Here is a 10065-nt window from a genome sequence, read left to right as displayed (position 1 = left end):
ACTCAAAGTCACAGCCCGGAGGGCAGGTGCCTTTGAAAGTGGGTCCCAAAGCAGTGTGGCCACACCTCTCTGAGGCTCCCCCTTTAAAGCCTGGATGGAAAAAATAATCCCTGTGAAGAGGCACAGCTCCAGGGCAAACACTGTCACATGGAGAAGGTCAAGAGAGGGTCAGGAAAAAAAAAGAAAATTGAAAAGCCACCTGGAGAGCAGGGCTGTGCCTGGGTCTCCATCACCCCCTCCCTGCCCCACCATCTCACACCTAGGGGGTTGGGAGGCAAGATGGTGGGAGGGCACGAAGCACAGCCCCCACCTTCCAATCACCCAGAATGCTACTTATCAAAGGGATTCGACTCCTAGGTGGTGGAGCTGTTGGAGGCCTCGGAGCTGGAAAGGTATAATATGACTAAAAGCTGCTTTAATAAAGCACTGGGCTGGGTTTGAGCTGCACTCTCCATAAATCAGAGGGTGACACCCCGGCACTCTCTGAAGATCAGCAAGACAGCGCATTGTGGAGCAGGGGCGGCTCTTAAATCTCATCGACAGCTCTTTGAGCAAAAATACTGCCGTGACTAGAGGATGGGGGCGGGGGCTGCATGCTGGAAAATATCCTAAGGAGCGCGCACATTTCCCAGGTGATAAGAATGCTGAATGGTTCTGAGCCGAGAAACCTTGGAAAACAATTAGCTGGAGAGGCAAGATCACCTGTTGAAATTATGGCCCTGCGCTTTACTGCTACTAATAAATGTTCTGGCAGCCTGTCTCCAACCCAGGGTCCTGGGCTGCTTATACCTTTAACAGTTGGGGGAATTAAGTCATCAAAGTTTCATCTACCTGTCTGACTTCAGCCAGAAGTACAACTTATTTGCCTGGATACCTTTCAAAACTTCTGTCTTCATAGATTATCATTTAATATATAGTGGAACTAACCCAAGGCTGCCTGTTTCTTCAGTCTAAAATGTCAAAATCTGCATTTACACGTTCTGAATTGTCAACATCGCACACACTTTAAATAGTAATCATAACGTAAGCTATGAAGAATGAAAAGAAATTACATTGAGATTTACTTTTAATCTCTACTCCTCATTGGTGTAGCAAGGAGGACAGGCCGTGGACTCCCAGCTGGATTTGAGATCAGAACTCCCATTTTACTAGCTACAGCTGGTTCTTAATCTCTTGGAACCTCAGTTTTCTTGTCTGTACAATAGTCACCTGATTGGTTTGAAGAGAAAATGAGATAAATGTAGGGAAAGCAACTAGCATAGCTCTTGTATACTCCATAAATATTAGCCCCCCCTTCCTTTCTAGTAAGAGTTGATGATTTGTTGAGTTTTTCCAGTTCAGTTCTCATGGTGCTTTCCTGGGGCCAATTTTATGTAAACACCCGTTTGTGTGAGTGACTTTCCTAAGTACCTAAGTAAGCCCCTAAGTAACTTGCTCTTGTTGGATCTGAAATTCCAAGGGTGAGTTATTTAATTCATTTAAGGCTCTGTTTTCTTACAGAGTTTGAGGATTAAATGGGATAAATTATGAAAAATATTTAGACCAGTATCTAGCACTTGCTAAGCAGTGAATAAGTATTAGCTTTTATTATCACTCACCTACAACCCTCCCTCCACCACCCAGTCAAACGCACTTGGGGAGTTCCTGTCTCCCTGCAGATGCTTCTATTCTGCTCTTTATCTGGAAAGCCAATATCCTTCTTTGCTTGGCCTATTTACAGTCTTCCCATCCTTTAAGGCTATTTCAGATGTCGTGTCTTCCACGAGACCTTCCTGACTCTATGCCCAAAGTCAAAAGTCAGCCTCCCTCTTGCAGGCTTCTCAGTTATAAGGTACCTCCCTCAAGCACTGATCACATTCAGCCTTGAGATCCGGCTCTTCGTGAACACGTTTTTCTCTTCTACTCAACTCTCGGGTCATTGGGAGTAGAATCCAAGGCTTGTCTATGGCTGGGATCGTCTGTAGCATTTTACAGTGTCTGACGTAAGTATGCGTTGGGCTAAAATTAAATGTCATTTTATTTTTCAACTTAATAGACTACAGAGGCAGAAGAGCTACAAAGTCAAGGGTTGTTAGGATCTAGTTAAAACTATATATGTATGTGTATGTGTGTTTCCGTCTATAAATATATACATATACACATATATCTCCTCTCTATGTATATCTATATCTAAATCTATATCTATATATAGACAGAGACAGGGTCTCACTCTGTTGCCCAGGCTAGAGTGTAGTGGTGTGATCATAGCTCACTGCAGCTCCTGGGCTCACACTATTCTCTGGTCTCAGCCTCCCGAGTAGCTGGGACTGCAGGTGTGAGCCATCACACGTGGCTAATTTTTCGATGTTTTGTAGAGACAAGGTCTCATGTCATGCAGGCTGGTCTCAAACTCCAGAGCTGAAGCCATCCTCCCACCTCACCCTTCCAAAGTGCTAGGATTACAGGTGTAAGTCACTGCACCTGGAAAAACTCTATTTTTTTATGATGTCACACATTCATGATTATACAGCAAACTTAGTATTTGGGTTTGTGTGGGGATTGTTGGTAACAACTAAATATAAAGGTTCCAGTTGAAAGGATGATCTTTAAAAATGGCTTTCAAATGTTGATAGCTGAAGCATCTCTCTGCCACTTTCAGAGGACTTGGGTCATCTTTAACCATGACAAAGAGCCTCTGAAAGTCCAGTGATTAGGAAGGCACAGCATTGAGGCACATTGGCCACAGGCTAAGGAAGGATCTTTGCATGTAATCTGAGAGGTACTCCTCCCACTGCAAAGCAGAAAGTCCACTCAGGAGCTAGCACAGAATGCCTGAAATATGGTAGGCTCTCAAAAATACTTAACAAATAAAAAAGTTTAGCTTTCTTTCCCCACCGTGTAGCTCTGGATTGCCTGATTGGCTGCTTCTTTATTTTGAGATGGAGTTTCGCTCTTGTTGCTCAGGCTAGGGTGCAATGGCACAATCTCAGCTCACTGCAACCTCCACCTCCTGGGTTCAAGTGATTCTCCTGCAATAGTGCGATCTTGGCTCACTGCTACCTCTGCCTCTTGGATTCAAGTTATTCTCCTGCTTCAGCCTCCTAGATAGCTGGGATTACAGGTGCCCACCACCACACCTGACTAATTTCTATACTTTTAGTAGAGACAGGGTTCACTATGTTGTCCAGGCTGGTTGCGAACTCCTGACCTCAGATGATCACCCACCTTGGCCTCCCAAAGTGTACAATTACAGGCGTGAGCCACCATGCCTGGCGGGCTTCATGCCTCAGTTTCTTTAGCTATTTAAAAAAATATAAACCTGAAGTTCTTTGTGTGAGAAGCAAAAATTACTATGATCATATAATATGCAGCATGTAATGTAAATAAGAATCAGAATAAATATGGCCACTAAAAGAGAAATCTCAGCTACCGAGATACTTGCAAAGTAATTTCTAGTTTCTTTGGAATAAATAGCTTTCATTAAATCTTTTATTAAGTACCATTGTATAGAGGACTCAGTTTATGGGAAGTCAGGCAATCATTCCCACTCACCATCTACAGTTATTGAAAAGTACTGGTAATACAAGTGATCGCAAAGCACTTGCCTAAAATCCAAGGAGTTATACAATAATAGTAATCACCTGTCGCTAAAAGTATTTCCATCTTGGTAGGTTGTAAGTAATACATTTTCGATTTGCTCAAGTCCCTCTTTACTCTCCAAATAATGCATTACCCATTGCATTTACAATCTCCTGGCCCGGTTCTTCGTGTTTTCAATTAGAATCCAGCCTGCCCACGTGAGCTAACACCTTTCACCTCAAGAATAACACCAGGTGATCTTTAACGACAGGACTTTGAGATTTACGGCTTGAGCTTCCAAGTGGAACGTCAGCAGTGTAACAATTCAGGAAAAAAATCCTCACACCTCATTTCTTCATTCAAATGAATTCAACAAATATTACTTAAGCATATAGTCAGAGCCAGGCAGTGCGTTACAAATAAGGTACACCTCAGAAGGGCCACACAGGCGCGGAAACTAATTATTGTAATACAGGTAGTAAAAGTTTTATTGAGAATCTGCAGAAAGCATCTCAGTAACATACAGTGTAGAATTACCAATTCTGCCTCAGGAGGAGGGGTGTGGAAGGTGTGTGTGTCGGTAGAGTTGCAGAGAACTGAGCCTCTTCTAGCAAGTTGAAACAGAAAGGAATTTAATGTGGGGAGTTAGGTGTTTATGAAATTGTTGGAAGGGCTGGAGGAGCAGGCTCTAGGCAGTGTTTCCAGGAATAGGTCTCAGAAAAACATTACAGAGCTGGCCCACTGAGAAAGTTGTTACCTTCAGTGATAAGAAAGTCAGAGATTCTGGACAATTTTTGAAAAGAAATACTTCTCTTGGCCAGGCACGGTGGCTCAGGCCTGTAATCCCAGCACTTTGGGAGGCCAAGGCAGATGGATTGCTTGAGCTCCGGAGTTCGAGACCAGCCTGGGCAACATGGTGAAACCCCGTCTCCACAAAAAATACAAAAAACTAGCTGGGTGTGATGGCACATGCCTGTAGTCTTGGGAGGCTGAGATGGGAGAGTTCCTTGAGCCTGGGAGGCACAGGTTGCAGTGAGCTATGATTATACCACTGCACTCTAGCCTGGGGAACAGAGACCCTGTCTCCAAAAAAAAAAAAAAAAAAATACTCCTCCTGTCTTCGATGGTGTATCCTTTGACCACATCTCCCCATTCCTCTCTCTCTTAACTACCCAAGTCTCTGGTAACCACCATTCTGCTCTATTCTGTTTGAGAGCAGCTTTCTAAAATGCCACATGTGAGTGAGAACATGTGGTATTTGTCTTTCTGTGTCTGCCTTATTTTACTTAACATAATGCCTCCAGGTTTACCTATGGTGTCACAAATGACAGGATTTTATCTTCTTTTATGGTTGAATACTACTTTATATGGTTTGGCTGTGTCCCCACCCAAATCTCATCTTGAATTACACTCCCATAATTCCCATGTGTTGTAGGAGGGACCCAGTGGGAGATAATTTGAATCATGGGCGTGGTTTCCCCCATACTGTTCTCGTGGTAGGGAATAAGTCTCACGAGATCTGATGGTTTATCAGGGGTTTCCACTTTTGCATCCTTCTCATTTTCTCTTGCTGCCGCTATGTAAGAAGTGCGTTTTGTCTCCCGGCGTGATTCTGAGGCCTCCGCAGCCATGTGGATCTGTAAGTCCAATAAAACCTCTTTTTCTTCTCAGTCTTGGGTATGTCTTTATCAGAAGCATGAAAATAGACTAATAAGGTACTCCATTGAGTACATATGCCACATTTTCTTTATCTATTCATCCACTGATGGACACTTAGGATAATTCCAGAACAGGCAAACATATAAAAAAAAAAAGTGGTTCCCTTGGATGGGGTAAGGCAGAGGAAATGGGGGAGTGGAGAAATGGGGAATGACTCCTGATGACTATGGCGTTTTCTTATTGGATGTTGAAAGTATTCTAAAATTGTGGTGATGGTTGCACAGCTCTGCAAACATACCTCAATAAAGCTGTTTATAAAAAAGGATTCAAAAAACCAGTGGACAACAGGATCCTGTTGCCTCATCTGGGATGCATGGTGACACAATGGCTGACCATCACACAGCCTTTTGATGCCCAGGAAGCTAGAGCCTGGGCACTCCAGCAATAAAACCAAACGCCTCTGGTGCTGGGTTAGCCAGCAAGAAGAGCAGGCCTAGCCTCAGTTCCGTCTGTCAGAGTGCTGGGTCTGTTTGGTGGAAATGAGTCTCACGTGGAACCCAAGTTGAGAGGAAATTGTAAAATGTGGCGGCCTATATCAAAATTTCTGACTTACCCTGTAGTAAATCCTGCTACAAGAAAGCGGGGTGGAAGGGAAGGAGTCAGTCTCCAATGTCTGTCTTCAAGGCTTCATGGAGAAACAGCTGCTTGAGCTGGGCTTGAAAGATGAATGAGGATCCACAGGACAAAGAAGGGTGGACAAAGAGGGTACTTTGAGCAGGGGCAGCTGTGCTATTGCCTACTGCATACTGCCAGGGTATGGAGCTATGAGAATTCATGTCCAGGTCACATGGATCAAAGTCATTAGAAATAACATTAGCACACCTGCCTGACCAACGTGGTGAAACCCAGTCTCTACTAAAAATACAAAAATTAGCTGGGCGTGGTGGCACGTGCCTGTAATCCCAGCTACTCAGGAAGCTGAGGCAGGAGAATCGTTTGAACCTGGGAGGCGGAGGTTGTAGTGAGACAAGTTCGCGCCATTGCACTCTAGCCTGGGCGACACAGCGAGATTCTGTCTCAAAAAAAAGTAACATTAGCACAAGATGTAAACAATGAGCAGTAAGGAACGGAGGTGGGAGAGGCATACAGGGGTTTTGGATTTCTGACTTTAAGCTGTAAGTAGTAGGAAGCTACAGAAAGGTTTTAAGAGGTGTGTGTGTGTGTGTGTGTGTGTGTGTAATGGGGACAGGGATTTTCCTTGACTGCTGGGTGTGTTACTACCACGGTGTCCTGGGAAATGTTTAACAACTGGCTCACCCAAGGGAAGGAAAAAACGCCCTGATTTGTCGGATATTCCAATTCCTGTGTTGTAAATACTCCCAACATATCCCGTTTCAGCCTTTCTCCATGATATCACTGAATGTGGAGTTGGGACGAGATGCATACAGTTGGCTCTTGGAAGCTGGCACCAGTGCTTCTATACGGTAAGTCCTCATTTAACGTACTTAATGGGTTACTGGAAACTGCAACTTTGAGTGAAGTGATGTAGAATGACGCCAATTTTACCATAGCCTAACTGAGAGAAGCAAGAGTTATGTTCCTGTGGCATACTTCTGGTCACAAAAGCATCACTAAACTTCGAAATAAAGACCGAAAACGCTTCTAATATTACACATGAAAAATACGTGTGAGCTATACATACACTGAAGAAAGATCGATAAAAACAAGAAAATAATTTATCCATAATTTGGTGAATCAGGCAGTAATGGCAGTGCATTAAATCAAGGAATAAATGTTTACAAAGTGAAATTGTAAGGAGCACCTCCTACCACCATGCAGTTCAAAAACACAGATATTGTGGGCTCACTGAGCATTCTTGTACCGCATCGTTTACTGTGCATTTGTATGATTGTTTACTTTACAAATTTGTATTTTAGATTATCTTGTATTCATTTTTCCACTCATTTTTCTTTTATATTCTTTTTCTTTTTTCCTTTTTTTTTTTTTTTTTGTCAGGGTCTTGCTCTGTCACCCAGGCTGGAGTGCTGTAGCAAGATCTTGGCTCACTCCAAACTCTGCCTCCTGGGTTCAAGTGATTCTTGTGCCTCAGCTTCCTGAGTAGCTGGGATTACAGGTGTGTGCCAGCATGCCTGGTTAATTTTTGTATCTTTATTAGAGATGGGGTTTTGCCATGGTGGCCAGGCTGGTCCTGAACTCCTGGCCTCATGTGATCTACCCACCTTGGCCTCCTGAAGTGTTGGGATTATAGATGTGAGCCTCTGCACCTGGCCTCCACTCACTTTTCAACCCACTTACATAATCAGTTCAGGGCCATGGGTGGCTGGAGCCTATGTGGACAGCTCAGGGCACAAGGCGGGAACCAGCCCTGGACATGATGCCCTTCCATTGTAGGAAGGACTCACACCCACACTCACACTCATTCACAATTGGACTATTTAGGCATGCCGTTTGACCCAACGGTCACATCTATGGGACATGGGAAGAAACTGGTGTATCCGGAACAATCCCAGGCAGACATGGGGAGAACTGCAAACTCCACACAGGCAGTGGCCCTGGCCGGGAATCAATTTTTTTTGTTTGTTTTTTTCCTAATCAATGTCATAATGACACAACATTGAGTGAAATGATGTTATTGAGGGCCTGCAGTCTATCTCATGTGACTTAATTCTCAAAGCAACCCTATAAGGTGAATAACAGTTCTACTTCACTAACGATGCTAGAGGGATAATAAGTATTTTATTCAAGGTTATATGCAACCAATCAGTGGTTGAGCTTTGTTTTAAATCCACGCCTATCTGTTTTCAAAGCCAACATTTTTTTCAAGATGACATGCTGCCTCCAGAAGAGTAATATCGTCAGATCTCTACTTCAGAAAAATTCCCAGGCAGGAATACAGAGCAGGGATTGGTGTTGCAGTGTAAGAGCTCTAGAGCCTCATGTAACTGAGTGGGTGTATGTGTTCCAGTATAACTTTATTTACAGAAGCAGGGGGCAGGGCTGTATAGCACAGAGGTGGATTGGAGGGAACAAGGCCTGAAGTGGGGAGATCACATCGAAGGCTATTGAAGGGGCTGGGGGAGAAGTGATGAGGCGGAGCCCAGGCATGTCACGGTATCAGGAAACATAAACATATTTGAGGGAATTGCAGGACAGAATGTTGGCCTTCCATCTCATTATATGGGAATGTGTAGGAGGAAGGGGCAGAGTTATAAATGGGAAATCCGGGATAATTTCCAGGTTTCCAGTTTTTAGCTGTGAACTTAGTTCACATTTTGGCCAGGACGGAATTGTGAGGAGGAGGTTTCTTTGGAGAAAGCGTGTTTTCGGTGTGGGCATGTTATGTTTCAAGGCTCTGCAGGACATCCAAATGGGAATGTGCAGTGGAAACACAGAAATGCATGAGCTCGGCACAGAGCTGAGCTGGAGCAGTCAGTAGAGAGGTGGCAGTCAGAACCTTGGCTGTGGATGGGCTTACCAGGAGTATGGGGAGGTCTGAGACTAGGCCGGGGGAATCAAGGAGCTGAGGAGTGACAGGGATGGTCTCAAGGAGAACTTTCTAGAGATAAGAGTGATTCCAGCACCAGAAAGCGGCTGCCAGTTTTAGAAGCTGTCGTGAATGCTGTGGCGGGCTGCTCAGATGCCGCTTTAAGAAGGAACTTTTCCAGCTGTTTTGAGTACCATCCAAAGATGGGCCTCAGCTGTCAGCTTTCTTGGGTTTGTCTCAACTGAAGAAAACTGCCGTACCCTAGCTAGATCTTTCTTCTTTCCAGAGATAACCTGTATTTACCAATCAATGATGGCATAAAGGCTCAGCTCCCTTGTCCCAACTGGGGGACAGCTCTGAAGAGCCGTTGCTGCTCCCATTGTGGGGTGGCTGAGGCCTAAGCTGGGCATGCACTACAGCTCAGCTTCTCCCTCTGCCCAGGCCTGTTTCCCTCCCTTTTTAAGGTATTGAAACCCAAGTGCACTCCTCGGTACACAACCGGCTTGAGAATCTCTGTCTCAGCATCTGCTTCTTTGGGGGGCCCAGCATGTGACTGATGCTCTCGTTCCTTTTGTTCTTTGCACTCTTGCTGTTTTGAACATGGCTATGCAACTACCGAATGTTGCTATTCGAGGGTGAGCAGGCCCAGACCCACCTATTTATCCATCAGATTCTGACGCAAGCTTGTCCAACCCACAGCCCAGGTTGGCTTTGAATGCTACCCGACACAAATTCGTAAACTTTCTTAAAACATTGAGGTTTTTTGCAGTTTTTTTTTTTTTTTTTTTTTTTTTTTTTGCTCATCAGCTATCATTGGTGTTAATGTATTTTACAAGTAGCCCAAGAAAATTCTTCTTCCAATGTGGCCCAGGGAAGCCAAAAGATTGGACACCCTCATCCTAAAGCAATCCAAGACTCTGATGTCTTAATGACTGAATAAAGCTTTATTTTAATGTAAAATATGACAAGAAAAATTTATATACTCATATATAACAACTTCCAAAATGTTTTCTGTGGTACAAATGAGATCATCTTAAAAACTTTTTAAAGAATTCATCCTTCACCCCCATATGCCAAAATATGATTTCACATAATTTATCTTCAGAACTTATGAACAGACTTGGTATCACAAAAGCATAGGAAACACCAGAAAAAGTGACGGGACAAACAACAGGTTTTGTTTTAGGTTCCAGTAGTAAGCACCCCTGCAGATGGAACAGGAGAGCACTTTCTGAAGGAGCCCAGTCAGGAGACAGGCTAGAAGAGTCTGGGCTTGGTTCATTTCCTGTAGCCAAGCCTGTCTTTAAAAGTCAGGCTGTGTGTGATTCTGTGACTATTTAAGG

This window comes from Chlorocebus sabaeus, chromosome 10 (assembly GCF_047675955.1).
Source record: "Chlorocebus sabaeus isolate Y175 chromosome 10, mChlSab1.0.hap1, whole genome shotgun sequence".
In the NCBI taxonomy this organism is placed as follows: domain Eukaryota; kingdom Metazoa; phylum Chordata; class Mammalia; order Primates; family Cercopithecidae; genus Chlorocebus; species Chlorocebus sabaeus.
Note: the sequence above shows the minus strand (reverse complement) of the source record.